Below are 16,542 nucleotides of genomic sequence, written 5' to 3'. Positions count from 1 at the left end.
CACCTTATATAGCGAGTTTCACCTTGTATACCATTAGCATCACCTTATATAGCAACTGTCACCTTGAAAACCATTAGCATCACCTTATATAGCAACTGTCACCTTGTATACCATTAGCATCACCTTGTATAGCACCTGCCACCTTGTATGCAAGTAGCATCACCTTATATAGCGTGTATCACTGTGTATGCCATTAGCATCACCTTATATAGCACCTGTCACCTTGTATACCATTAGGATCACCTTATATAGCACCTGTCACCTTGTATACTATTAGCATCACCTTGTATAGCACCTGCCACCTTGTATAATATTAGCATCACCTTGTATAGCACCTGTCACCTTGTATACCATTAGCATCACCTTATATAGCGAGTTTCACTTTGTATACCATTAGCATCACCTTATATAGCACCTGTCACCTTGTATAATATTAGCATCACCTTGTATAGCACCTGTCACCTTGTATACCATTAGCATCACCTTATATAGCGAGTTTCACTTTGTATAGCATTAGCATCACCTTATATAGCGAGTTTCACTTTGTATACCATTAGCATCACCTTATATACCAACTGTCACCTTGTATACCATTAGCATCACCTTATATAGCACCTGTCACCTTGTATACCATTAGCATCACCTTATATAGCAACTGTCACCTTGTATACCATTAGCATCACCTTATATAGCAACTGTCACTTTGTATACCATTAGCATCACCTAATATAGCACCTGTCACATTGTATACCATTAGCATCACCTTATATAGCACCTGTCACCTTGTATACCATTGGCATCACCTTATATAGCAACTGTCACCTTGTATACCATTACCATCACCTTATATAGCAACTGTCACTTTGTATACCATTAGCATCACCTTATATAGCAACTGTCACCTTGTATACCATTAGCATCACCTTATACAGCACCTGTCACCTTGTATACTATTAGCAACACCGTATATAGTGACTATCACCTTGTATACCATTAGCATCACCTTGTATAGCACCTGTCACCTTGTATACCATTAGCAGCACCTTATATAGTGACTATCACCTTGTATACCATTAGCATAACCTTATATAGTGACTATCACCTTGTATACCGTTAGCATCACCTTATATAGTGACTATCACCTTGTATAGCACCTGCCACCTTGTATACCATTAGCATCACCTTATATAGCGACTATCACCTTGTATACCATTACCTTATATAGCAACTGTTACCTTGTACACCATTAGCATCACCTTATATAACAACTGTCACCTTGTATACCATTACCTTATATAGCACCTGTCACCTTTTATACCATTAGCATCACCTTATATAGCACCTGTCACCTTGTATACCATTAGCATCACCTTATATAGCACCTGTCACCTTGTATACCATTAGCATCACCTTATAGAGCACCTGTCACCTTGTATACCATTAGCATCACCTTATATAGCGAGTTTCACCTTGTATACCATTAGCATCACCTTATATAGCAACTATCACCTTGAAAACCATTAGCATCACCTTATATAGCAACTGTCACCTTGTATACCATTAGCATCACCTTATATAGCACCTGTCACCTTGTATACCATTAGCATCACCTTATATAGCAACTGTCACCTTGTATACCATTAGCATCACCTTATATAGCAACTGTCACTTTGTATACCATTAGCATCACCTTATATAGCACCTGTCACATTGTATACCATTAGCATCACCTTATATAGCACCTGTCACCTTGTATACCATTGGCATCACCTTATATAGCAACTGTCACCTTGTATACCATTACCATCACCTTATATAGCAACTGTCACTTTGTATACCATTAGCATCACCTTATATAGCAACTGTCACCTTGTATACCATTAGCATCACCTTATACAGCACCTGTCACCTTGTATACTATTAGCAACACCGTATATAGTGACTATCACCTTGTATACCATTAGCATCACCTTGTATAGCACCTGTCACCTTGTATACCATTAGCAGCACCTTATATAGTGACTATCACCTTGTATACCATTAGCATAACCTTATATAGTGACTATCACCTTGTATACCGTTAGCATCACCTTATATAGTGACTATCACCTTGTATAGCACCTGCCACCTTGTATACCATTAGCATCACCTTATATAGCGACTATCACCTTGTATACCATTACCTTATATAGCAACTGTTACCTTGTACACCATTAGCATCACCTTATATAACAACTGTCACCTTGTATACCATTACCTTATATAGCACCTGTCACCTTTTATACCATTAGCATCACCTTATATAGCACCTGTCACCTTGTATACCATTAGCATCACCTTATATAGCACCTGTCACCTTGTATACCATTAGCATCACCTTATAGAGCACCTGTCACCTTGTATACCATTAGCATCACCTTATATAGCGAGTTTCACCTTGTATACCATTAGCATCACCTTATATAGCAACTATCACCTTGAAAACCATTAGCATCACCTTATATAGCAACTGTCACCTTGTATACCATTAGCATCACCTTGTATAGCACCTGCCACCTTGTATGGAAGTAGCATCACCTTATATAGCGTGTATCACTGTGTATGCCATTAGCATCACCTTATATAGCACCTGTCACCTTGTATACCATTAGCATCACCTTATATAGCACCTGTCACCTTGTATACTATTAGCATCACCTTATAGAGCACCTGTCACCTTGTATACCATTAGCATCACCTTATATAGCGAGTTTCACCTTGTATACCATTAGCATCACCTTATATAGCAACTATCACCTTGAAAACCATTAGCATCAACTTATATAGCAACTGTCACCTTGTATACCATTAGCATCACCTTGTATAGCACCTGCCACCTTGTATGGAAGTAGCATCACCTTATATAGCGTGTATCACTGTGTATGCCATTAGCATCACCTTATATAGCACCTGTCACCTTGTATACCATTAGCATCACCTTATATAGCACCTGTCACCTTGTATACTATTAGCATCACCTTGTATAGCACCTGCCACCTTGTATACCATTAGCATCACCTTATATAGCGACTATCACCTTGTATACCATTACCTTATATAGCAACTGTTACCTTGTAAACCATTAGCATCACCTTATATAACAACTGTCACCTTGTATCATCACCTTATATGACTTATATTGACCTGGCCAAAGCTTTTGACTCTGTTAATCACCACATCCTCATCGGCAGACTCAGTAGCCTTGGTTTCTCAAACGATTGCGTCGCCTGGTTCACCAACTACTTCTCTGACAGAGTTCAGTGTGTCAAATCGGAGGGCCTACTGTCTGGACCTCTGGCAGTCTCTATGGGGGTACCACAGGGTTCAATTCTTGGGCCAACTATTTTCTCGGTATACATAAATGATGTCGCTCTTGCTGCTGGTGAATCTCTGATCCACCTCTACGCAGACGACACCATTCTGTACACTTCTGGCCCTTCTTTGGACACTGTGTTAACAACCCTCCAGACGAGCTTCAATGCCATTCAACTCTCCTTCCGTGGTCTCCAACTGCTCCTAAACACAAGTAAAACTAAATGCATGCTCTTCAACCGATCGCTGCCTGCACCTGCCCGCCTGTCCAGCATCACTTCTCTGGACGGTTCTAACTTAGAATTTGTGGACAACTACAAATACCTAGGTGTCTGGTTAGACTGTAAACTCTCCTTCCAGACTCACATCAATCATCTCCAATCCAAAGTGAAATCTCGAATTGGCTTCCTATTTCGCAACAAAGCATCCTTCACTCATGCTGCCAAACATACCCTCGTAAAACTGACCATCCTACCAATCCTCGACTTCGGCGATGTCATTTACAAAATAGCTTCCAATACCCTACTCAACAAGCTGGATGCAGTCTATCACAGTGCCATCCGTTTTGTCACCAAAGCCCCATATACTACCCACCACTGCGACCTGTACGCTCACGTTGGCTGGCCTTCGCTTCATAGTCGTCGCCAAACACATTGGCTCCAGGTCATCTACAAGACCCTGCTAGGTAAAGTCCCCCCTTATCTCCGCTCACTGGTCACCATAGCAGCACCCACCTGTAGCACGCGCTCCAGCAGGTATATCTCTCTGGTCACCCCTAAAGCCAACTCCTCCTTTGGTCGTCTCTCCTTCCAGTTCTCTGCTGCCAATGACTGGAACGAACTACAAAAATCTCTGAAACTGGAAACACTTATCTCCCTCACTAGCTTTAAGCACCAGCTGTCAGAGCAGCTCACAGATCACTGCACCTGTACATAGCCCATCTATAATTTAGCCCAAACTACTACCTCTTCCCCTACTGTATTTATTTATTTTATTCATTTTTCTCCTTTGCACCATATTATTTATATTTTATCTCTGAACTTTCTTCAAACTACAAATCTACCATTCCAGTGTTTTTCTTGCTATACTTTATTTACTTTGCCACCATGGCATTTTTTGCCTTTACCTCCCTTATCTCACATCATTTGCTCACATTGTATATAATCTTTTTTTCTTTCTTTTTTTTTTTCTACTGCATCATTGATTGTATGTTGTTTTACTCCATGTGTAACTCTGTGTTTTTGTATGTTGTCGAACTGCTTTGCTTTATCTTGGCCAGGTCGCAATTGTAAATGAGAACGTGTTCTCAACTTGCCTACCTGGTTAAATAAAGGTGAAATAAATAAATAAATAAATAAATAAATAAATATAGCACCTGTCACCTTGTATACTATTAGCATCACCTTGTATAGCACCTGTCACCTTGTATACCATTAGCATCACCTTATATAGCGAGTTTCAACTTGTATACCATTAGCATCACCTTATATACCAACTGTTACCTTGTACACCATTAGCATCACCTTATATAACAACTATCACCTTGTATACCGTTACCTTATATAGCACCTGTCACCTTGTATACCATTAGCATCACCTTATATAGCACCTGTCACCTTGTATACCATTAGCATCACCTTATAGAGCACCTGTCACCTTGTATACCATTAGCATCACCTTATATAGCGAGTTTCACCTTGTATACCATTAGCATCACCTTATATAGCAACTGTCAACCTTGAAAACCATTAGCATCACCTTATATAGCAACTGTCACCTTGTATACCATTAGCATCACCTTGTATAGCACCTGCCACCTTGTATGCAAGTAGCATCACCTTATATAGCGTGTATCACTGTGTATGCCATTAGCATCACCTTATATAGCACCTGTCACCTTGTATACCATTAGCATCACCTTATATAGCACCTGTCACCTTGTATACTATTAGCATCACCTTGTATAGCACCTGCCACCTTGTATACCATTAGCATCACCTTATATAGCGACTATCACCTTGTATACCATTACCTTATATAGCAACTGTTACCTTGTAAACCATTAGCATCACCTTATATAACAACTGGCACCTTGTATACCATTACCTTATATAGCACCTGTCACCTTGTATACCATTAGCATCACCTTATATAGCACCTGTCACCTTGTATACCATTAGCATCACCTTATATAGCACCTGTCACCTTGTATACCATTAGCATCACCTTATAGAGCACCTGTCACCTTGTATACCATTAGCATCACCTTATATAGCGAGTTTCACCTTGTATACCATTAGCATCACCTTATATAGCAACTGTCACCTTGAAAACCATTAGCATCACCTTATATAGCAACTGTCACCTTGTATACCATTAGCATCACCTTGTATAGCACCTGCCACCTTGTATGCAAGTAGCATCACCTTATATAGCGTGTATCACTGTGTATGCCATTAGCATCACCTTATATAGCACCTGTCACCTTGTATACCATTAGCATCACCTTATATAGCACCTGTCACCTTGTATACTATTAGCATCACCTTGTATAGCACCTGCCACCTTGTATACCATTAGCATCACCTTATATAGCGACTATCACCTTGTATACCATTACCTTATATAGCAACTGTTACCTTGTAAACCATTAGCATCACCTTATATAACAACTGTCACCTTGTATCATCACCTTATATGACTTATATTGACCTGGCCAAAGCTTTTGACTCTGTTAATCACCACATCCTCATCGGCAGACTCAGTAGCCTTGGTTTCTCAAACGATTGCGTCGCCTGGTTCACCAACTACTTCTCTGACAGAGTTCAGTGTGTCAAATCGGAGGGCCTACTGTCTGGACCTCTGGCAGTCTCTATGGGGGTACCACAGGGTTCAATTCTTGGGCCAACTATTTTCTCTGTATACATAAATGATGTCGCTCTTGCTGCTGGTGAATCTCTGATCCACCTCTACGCAGACGACACCATTCTGTACACTTCTGGCCCTTCTTTGGACACTGTGTTAACAACCCTCCAGACGAGCTTCAATGCCATTCAACTCTCCTTCCGTGGTCTCCAACTGCTCCTAAACACAAGTAAAACTAAATGCATGCTCTTCAACCGATCGCTGCCTGCACCTGCCCGCCTGTCCAGCATCACTTCTCTGGACGGTTCTAACTTAGAATTTGTGGACAACTACAAATACCTAGGTGTCTGGTTAGACTGTAAACTCTCCTTCCAGACTCACATCAATCATCTCCAATCCAAAGTGAAATCTCGAATTGGCTTCCTATTTCGCAACAAAGCATCCTTCACTCATGCTGCCAAACATACCCTCGTAAAACTGACCATCCTACCAATCCTCGACTTCTGCGATGTCATTTACAAAATAGCTTCCAATACCCTACTCAACAAGCTGGATGCAGTCTATCACAGTGCCATCCGTTTTGTCACCAAAGCCCCATATACTACCCACCACTGCGACCTGTACGCTCACGTTGGCTGGCCTTCGCTTCATAGTCGTCGCCAAACACATTGGCTCCAGGTCATCTACAAGACCCTGCTAGGTAAAGTCCCCCCTTATCTCCGCTCACTGGTCACCATAGCAGCACCCACCTGTAGCACGCGCTCCAGCAGGTATATCTCTCTGGTCACCCCTAAAGCCAACTCCTCCTTTGGTCGTCTCTCCTTCCAGTTCTCTGCTGCCAATGACTGGAACGAACTACAAAAATCTCTGAAACTGGAAACACTTATCTCCCTCACTAGCTTTAAGCACCAGCTGTCAGAGCAGCTCACAGATCACTGCACCTGTACATAGCCCATCTATAATTTAGCCCAAACTACTACCTCTTCCCCTACTGTATTTATTTATTTTATTTATTTTGCTCCTTTGCACCATATTATTTATATTTTATCTCTGAACTTTCTTCAAACTACAAATCTACCATTCCAGTGTTTTTCTTGCTATACTTTATTTACTTTGCCACCATGGCATTTTTTGCCTTTACCTCCCTTATCTCACATCATTTGCTCACATTGTATATAATCTTTTTTTTTTTTCTTTTTTTTTTCTACTGCATCATTGATTGTATGTTGTTTTACTCCATGTGTAACTCTGTGTTTTTGTATGTTGTCGAACTGCTTTGCTTTATCTTGGCCAGGTCGCAATTGTAAATGAGAACGTGTTCTCAACTTGCCTACCTGGTTAAATAAAGGTGAAATAAATAAATAAATAAATAAATATAGCACCTGTCACCTTGTATACTATTAGCATCACCTTGTATAGCACCTGTCACCTTGTATACCATTAGCATCACCTTATATCGCGAGTTTCACCTTGTATACCATTAGCATCACCTTATATACCAACTGTCACCTTGTATACCATTAGCATCATCTTATATAGCACCTGTCACCTTGTATACCATTAGCATCACCTTATATAGCACCTGTCACCTTGTATACCATTAGCATCACCTTATAGAGCACCTGTCACCTTGTATACCATTAGCATCACCTTATATAGCGAGTTTCACCTTGTATACCATTAGCATCACCTTATATAGCATCTGTCACCTTGAAAACCATTAGCATCACCTTATATAGCAACTGTCACCTTGTATACCATTAGCATCACCTTGTAAAGCACCTGCCACCTTGTATGCCATTAGCATCACCTTATATAGCGTGTATCACTGTGTATGCCATTAGCATCACCTTATATAGCACCTGTCACCTTGTATACCATTAGCATCACCTTATATAGCACCTGTCACCTTGTATACCATTAGCATCAAATTATATAACAACTGTCACCTTGTATACCATTAGCATCACCTTATATAGCACCTGTCACCTTGAATACCATTAGCATCACCTTATATAGCACCTGTCACCTTGTATACCATTAGCATCACCTTATATAGCAACTGTCACCCTGTATACCATTAGCATCAACTTACATAGCGAGTTTCACCTTGTATACCATTAGCATCACCTTATATAGCAACTGTCACCTTGTATGCAATTAGCATCACCTTATATAGCAACTGTCACCTTGTATACCATTAGCATCACCTTATATAGCACCTGTCACCTTGTAAACCATTAGCATCACCTTATATAGCGTGTATCACTGTCTATGCCATTAGCATCACCTTATATAGCACCTGTCACCTTGTATACCATTAGCATCACTTTATATAGCAACTGTCACCTTGTATACCATTAGCATCACCTTATACAGCACTTGTCACCTTGTATACTATTAGCAACAACTTATACAGCACCTGTCACCTTGTATACCATTAGCGTCACCTTATATAGCGAGTTTCACCTTGTATACCATTAGCATCACCTTATATAGCAACTGTCACCTTGAAAACCATTAGCATCACCTTATATAGGCAGCTGTCACCTTGTATACCATTAGCATCACCTTGTATAGCACCTGCCACCTTGTATGCCATTAGCATCACCTTATATAGCGTGTATCACTGTGTATGCCATTAGCATCACCTTAAATAGCACCTGTCACCTTGTATACCATTAGCATCACCTTATATAGCACCTGTCACCTTGTATACCATTAGCATCAAAGTATATAACAACTGTCACCTTGTATACCATTAGCATCACCTTATATAGCACCTGTCACCTTGTATACCATTAGCATCACCTTATATAGCACCTGTCACCTTGTATACCATTAGCATCACCTTATATAGCAACTGTCACCCTGTATACCATTAGCATCAACTTACATAGCGAGTTTCACCTTGTATACCATTAGCATCACCTTATATAGCACCTGTCACCTTGTATACCATTAGCATCACCTTGTATAGCACCTGTCACCTTGTATACCATTAGCATCACCTTATATAGCGAGTTTCACCTTGTATACCATTAGCATCACCTTATATAGCACCTGTCACCTTGTATACCATTAGCATCACCTTATATAGCAACTGTCACTTTGTATACCATTAGCATCACCTTATATAGCACCTGTCACCTTGTATACCATTAGCATCACCTTATATAGCACCTGTCACCTTGTATACCATTGACATCACCTTATATAGCAACTGTCACCTTGTATACCATTAGCATCACCTTATATAGCAACTGTCACTTTGTATACCATTAGCATCACTTTATATAGCAACTGTCACCTTGTATACCATTAGCATCACCTTATACAGGACCTGTCACCTTGTATACTATTAGCAACACCGTATATAGTGACTTTCACCTTGTATACCATTAGCATCACCTTGTATAGCACCTGTCACCTTGTATACCATTAGCAGCACCTTATATAGTGACTATCACCTTGTATACAATTAGCATAACCTTATATAGCGACTATCACCTTGTATACCATTACCTTATATACTAACTGTTACCTTGTACACCATTAGCATCACCTTATATAACAACTATCACCTTGTATACCGTTACCTTATATAGCACCTGTCACCTTGTATACCATTAGCATTACCTTATATAGCACCTGTCACCTTGTATACCATTAGCATCACCTTATAGAGCACCTGTCACCTTGTATACCATTAGCATCACCTTATATAGCGAGTTTCACCTTGTATACCATTAGCATCACCTTATATAGCAACTGTCACCTTGAAAACCATTAGCATCACCTTATATAGCAACTGTCACCTTGTATACCATTAGCATCACCTTGTATAGCACCTGCCACCTTGTATGCCATTAGCATCACCTTATATAGCAACTGTCACCTTGTATACCATTAGCATCACCTTATATAGCAACTGTCACTTTGTATACCATTAGCATCACTTTATATAGCAACTGTCACCTTGTATACCATTAGCATCACCTTATACAGGACCTGTCACCTTGTATACTATTAGCAACACCGTATATAGTGACTTTCACCTTGTATACCATTAGCATCACCTTGTATAGCACCTGTCACCTTGTATACCATTAGCAGCACCTTATATAGTGACTATCACCTTGTATACAATTAGCATAACCTTATATAGCGACTATCACCTTGTATACCATTACCTTATATACTAACTGTTACCTTGTACACCATTAGCATCACCTTATATAACAACTATCACCTTGTATACCGTTACCTTATATAGCACCTGTCACCTTGTATACCATTAGCATTACCTTATATAGCACCTGTCACCTTGTATACCATTAGCATCACCTTATAGAGCACCTGTCACCTTGTATACCATTAGCATCACCTTATATAGCGAGTTTCACCTTGTATACCATTAGCATCACCTTATATAGCAACTGCCACCTTGAAAACCATTAGCATCACCTTATATAGCAACTGTCACCTTGTATACCATTAGCATCACCTTGTATAGCACCTGCCACCTTGTATGCCATTAGCATCACCTTATATAGCGTGTATCACTGTGTATGCCATTAGCATCACCTTAAATAGCACCTGTCACCTTGTATACCATTAGCATCACCTTATATAGCACCTGTCACCTTGTATACCATTAGCATCAAAGTATATAACAACTGTCACCTTGTATACCATTAGCATCACCTTATATAGCACCTGTCACCTTGTATACCATTAGCATCACCTTATATAGCACCTGTCACCTTGTATACCATTAGCATCACCTTATATAGCAACTGTCACCCTGTATACCATTAGCATCAACTTACATAGCGAGTTTCACCTTGTATACCATTAGCATCACCTTATATAGCAACTGTCACCTTGTATGCAATTAGCATCACCTTATATAGCAACTGTCACCTTGTATACCATTAGCATCACCTTATATAACAACTGTCACGTTGTATACCATTAGCGTCACCTTATATAGCACCTGTCACCTTGTATACCATTAGCATCACCTTATATAGCGTGTATCACTGTGTATGCCATTAGCATCACCTTATATAGCACCTGTCACCTTGTATACTATAAGCATCAACTTATATAGCACCTGTCACCTTGTATACCATTAGCATCACCTTGTATAGCACCTGTCACCTTGTATACCATTAGCATCACCTTATATAGCGAGTTTCACCTTGTATACCATTAGCATCACCTTATATAGCACCTGTCACCTTGTATACCATTAGCATCACTTTATATAGCAACTGTCACCTTGTATACCATTAGCATCACCTTATACAGGACCTGTCACCTTGTATACTATTAGCAACACCGTATATAGTGACTTTCACCTTGTATACCATTAGCATCACCTTGTATAGCACCTGTCACCTTGTATACCATTAGCAGCACCTTATATAGTGACTATCACCTTGTATACAATTAGCATAACCTTATATAGCGACTATCACCTTGTATACCATTACCTTATATACTAACTGTTACCTTGTACACCATTAGCATCACCTTATATAACAACTATCACCTTGTATACCGTTACCTTATATAGCACCTGTCACCTTGTATACCATTAGCATTACCTTATATAGCACCTGTCACCTTGTATACCATTAGCATCACCTTATAGAGCACCTGTCACCTTGTATACCATTAGCATCACCTTATATAGCGAGTTTCACCTTGTATACCATTAGCATCACCTTATATAGCAACTGTCACCTTGAAAACCATTAGCATCACCTTATATAGCAACGGTCACCTTGTATACCATTAGCATCACCTTGTATAGCACCTGCCACCTTGTATGCCATTAGCATCACCTTATATAGCAACTGTCACCTTGTATACCATTAGCATCACCTTATATAGCAACTGTCACTTTGTATACCATTAGCATCACTTTATATAGCAACTGTCACCTTGTATACCATTAGCATCACCTTATACAGGACCTGTCACCTTGTATACTATTAGCAACACCGTATATAGTGACTTTCACCTTGTATACCATTAGCATCACCTTGTATAGCACCTGTCACCTTGTATACCATTAGCAGCACCTTATATAGTGACTATCACCTTGTATACAATTAGCATAACCTTATATAGCGACTATCACCTTGTATACCATTACCTTATATACTAACTGTTACCTTGTACACCATTAGCATCACCTTATATAACAACTATCACCTTGTATACCGTTACCTTATATAGCACCTGTCACCTTGTATACCATTAGCATTACCTTATATAGCACCTGTCACCTTGTATACCATTAGCATCACCTTATAGAGCACCTGTCACCTTGTATACCATTAGCATCACCTTATATAGCGAGTTTCACCTTGTATACCATTAGCATCACCTTATATAGCAACTGTCACCTTGAAAACCATTAGCATCACCTTATATAGCAACTGTCACCTTGTATACCATTAGCATCACCTTGTATAGCACCTGCCACCTTGTATGCCATTAGCATCACCTTATATAGCGTGTATCACTGTGTATGCCATTAGCATCACCTTAAATAGCACCTGTCACCTTGTATACCATTAGCATCACCTTATATAGCACCTGTCACCTTGTATACCATTAGCATCAAAGTATATAACAACTGTCACCTTGTATACCATTAGCATCACCTTATATAGCACCTGTCACCTTGTATACCATTAGCATCACCTTATATAGCACCTGTCACCTTGTATACCATTAGCATCACCTTATATAGCAACTGTCACCCTGTATACCATTAGCATCAACTTACATAGCGAGTTTCACCTTGTATACCATTAGCATCACCTTATATAGCAACTGTCACCTTGTATGCAATTAGCATCACCTTATATAGCAACTGTCACCTTGTATACCATTAGCATCACCTTATATAACAACTGTCACGTTGTATACCATTAGCGTCACCTTATATAGCACCTGTCACCTTGTATACCATTAGCATCACCTTATATAGCGTGTATCACTGTGTATGCCATTAGCATCACCTTATATAGCACCTGTCACCTTGTATACTATAAGCATCAACTTATATAGCACCTGTCACCTTGTATACCATTAGCATCACCTTGTATAGCACCTGTCACCTTGTATACCATTAGCATCACCTTATATAGCGAGTTTCACCTTGTATACCATTAGCATCACCTTATATAGCACCTGTCACCTTGTATACCATTAGCATCACCTTATATAGCAACTGTCACTTTGTATACCATTAGCATCACCTTATATAGCACCTGTCACCTTGTATACCATTAGCATCACCTTATATAGCACCTGTCACCTTGTATACCATTGACATCACCTTATATAGCAACTGTCACCTTGTATACCATTAGCATCACCTTATATAGCAACTGTCACTTTGTATACCATTAGCATCACTTTATATAGCAACTGTCACCTTGTATACCATTAGCATCACCTTATACAGCGCCTGTCACCTTGTATACTATTAGCAACACCGTATATAGTGACTATCACCTTGTATACCATTAGCATCACCTTGTATAGCACCTGTCACCTTGTATACCATTAGCAGCACCTTATATAGTGACTATCACCTTGTATACAATTAGCATAACCTTATATAGCAACTATCACCTTGTATACCATTACCTTATATACTAACTGTTACCTTGTACACCATTAGCATCACCTTATATAACAACTATCACCTTGTATACCGTTACCTTATATAGCACCTGTCACCTTGTATACCATTAGCATTACCTTATATAGCACCTGTCACCTTGTATACCATTAGCATCACCTTATAGAGCACCTGTCACCTTGTATACCATTAGCATCACCTTATATAGCGAGTTTCACCTTGTATACCATTAGCATCACCTTATATAGCAACTGTCACCTTGAAAACCATTAGCATCACCTTATATAGCAACTGTCACCTTGTATACCATTAGCATCACCTTGTATAGCACCTGCCACCTTGTATGCAAGTAGCATCACCTTATATAGCGTGTATCACTGTGTATGCCATTAGCATCACCTTATATAGCACCTGTCACTTTGTATACTATTAGCATCACCTTGTATAGCACCTGCCACCTTGTATACCATTAGCATCACCTTATATAGCGACTATCACCTTGTATACCATTACCTTATATAGCAACTTTCACCTTGTATACCATTAGCATCGCCTTGTATAGCACCTGCCACCTTGTATGCCATTAGCATCACCTTATATAGCACCTGTCACCTTGTATACCATTAGCATCACCTTATAGAGCAGCTGTCACCTTGTATACCATTAGCATCACCTTATATAGCACCTGTCACCTTGTATACCATTAGAATCACCTTGTATAGCACCTGTCACCTTGTATACCATTAGCATCACCTTATACAGCAACTGTCACCTTGTATACCATTAGCATCACCTTGTACAGCAACTGTCACCTTGTATACCATTAGCATCACCTTATATAGCGTGTATCACTGTGTATGCCATTAGCATCACCTTATATAGCACCTGTCACCTTGTATACCATTAGCATCACCTTATATAGCACCTGTCACCTTGTATACTATTAGCATCACCTTGTATAGCACCTGTCACCTTGTATACCATTAGCATCAACTTATATAGCGAGTTTCACCTTGTATACCATTAGCATCACCTTATATAGCAACTGTCACCTTGTATACCATTAGCATCACCTTATATAGCAACTGTCACCTTGTATACCATTACCTTATATACCAACTGTCACTTTGTATACCATTAGCTTCACCTTATATAGCAACTGTAACTTTGTATACCATTAGCATCACCTTACATAGCAACTGTCACTTTGTTTACCATTAGCATCACCTTAGATAGCAACTGGCACCTTGTATACCATTAGCATCACCTTATATAGCACCTGTCACCTTGTATACCATTAGCATCACCTTATATAGCACCTGTCACCTTGTATACCATTAGCATCACCTTATATAGCACCTGTCACCTTGTATACCATTAGCATCACCTTATATAGCACCTGTCACCTTGTATACCATTAGCATCACCTTATATAGCACCTGTCACCTTGTATACCATTAGCATCAACTTATATAGCAGCTGTCACCTTGTATACCATTAGCATCACCTTATATAGCAACTGTCACCTTGTATACCATTAGCGTCACCTTACATAGCAACTGTCACTTTGTATACCATTACCTTATATAGCAACTGTCACCTTGTATACCATTAGCATCACCTTATATAGCAACTGTCACTTTGTATACCATTAGCATCACCTTATATAGCAACTGTCACTTTGTATACCATTAGCATCACCTTATATAGCACCTGTCACCTTGATGGTCCCCCATTTCCTTCCTTTCACTTTTAACAAGGAGGGAGAGGATACGCTTTGTGTGTTGACAAGCTGCCTTCTGAAAGACAAACTCATTGAAATGACTTGCTTTCATCCACTTAAGATCACCTTTAATGGCGGCTGTTCTAGCTATGTAACAGATTAGAGTGACATGAATATTTGTAGATGCGACAGCCTTTCACATTATTCACGCTTTGACTCATAGAACGACATAAAGACGCGTACAGTTCAATTTAATTTCTCACTTTGTCGTAAAGTATTTTAACGAAGCATCTAATAATTAGTCAACGGATAAAGATATAAAAGCCACTTCTGATGTTAATTTAAGTCGTTAATCTTTCTGTTCTGTTAATCTTGTTGACTTTCCACAGCCTCTGAGATATGTCAGTGTCCCTGATGGCGTCTTGCGTGAGTGATGCGTTAAAAACCTTGGCCCCAATGAGCTGATAACAGAGTCCTAGTACCTGTAACTGTGTCAGAATGGCACCCTATTCCATATAGTGCACAACTAAACAGTAGTGTACTACAGTATATGGTGCCACATGTCCTCTTCCACAGTATAGTTTACTACACTACACTACACTACACTACACTACACTACACTACACTACATTACACTACACTACAGTACACTACAGTACAGTACACTACCCTACAGTTCAGTAGAGTACACTACACTACACTACAGTACAGTACAGTACACTACAGTACAGTACAGTACACTACACTACACCCAACCCTCTGTGTCCTAGCCTACCAGGGAAACTCACCCACTCCCTAAATAAGTGCTGTGCAGTCCTGGGTTCAAATACTATTTGAAATCTTTCAAACAGTGTTACGTTTTTCTCTAGTCATCCTGGAGTACCGTATGGGCGTGGGTTGGAATTTCCCGACAATTCTATTGGTTCCATTG

The 16,542-nt window shown here is 39.7% G+C and overlaps 1 protein-coding gene across 1 annotated transcript in view; it reads left to right on the top strand.

Annotated features, from left to right (window-relative positions):
- Positions 1 to 16,542, top strand: part of piezo2b (piezo-type mechanosensitive ion channel component 2b) — a 285,749-nt gene that overhangs the window by 126,300 nt on the left and 142,907 nt on the right. The window lies entirely within an intron of this gene.

Source organism: Salmo salar, chromosome 14 (genome assembly GCF_965601325.2).
Source record: "Salmo salar chromosome 14, fSalSal1, whole genome shotgun sequence".
Classification (NCBI taxonomy): Eukaryota; Metazoa; Chordata; class Actinopteri; order Salmoniformes; family Salmonidae; genus Salmo; species Salmo salar.
Note: the sequence above shows the minus strand (reverse complement) of the source record. Positions and strands in the feature narration are given on the sequence as shown.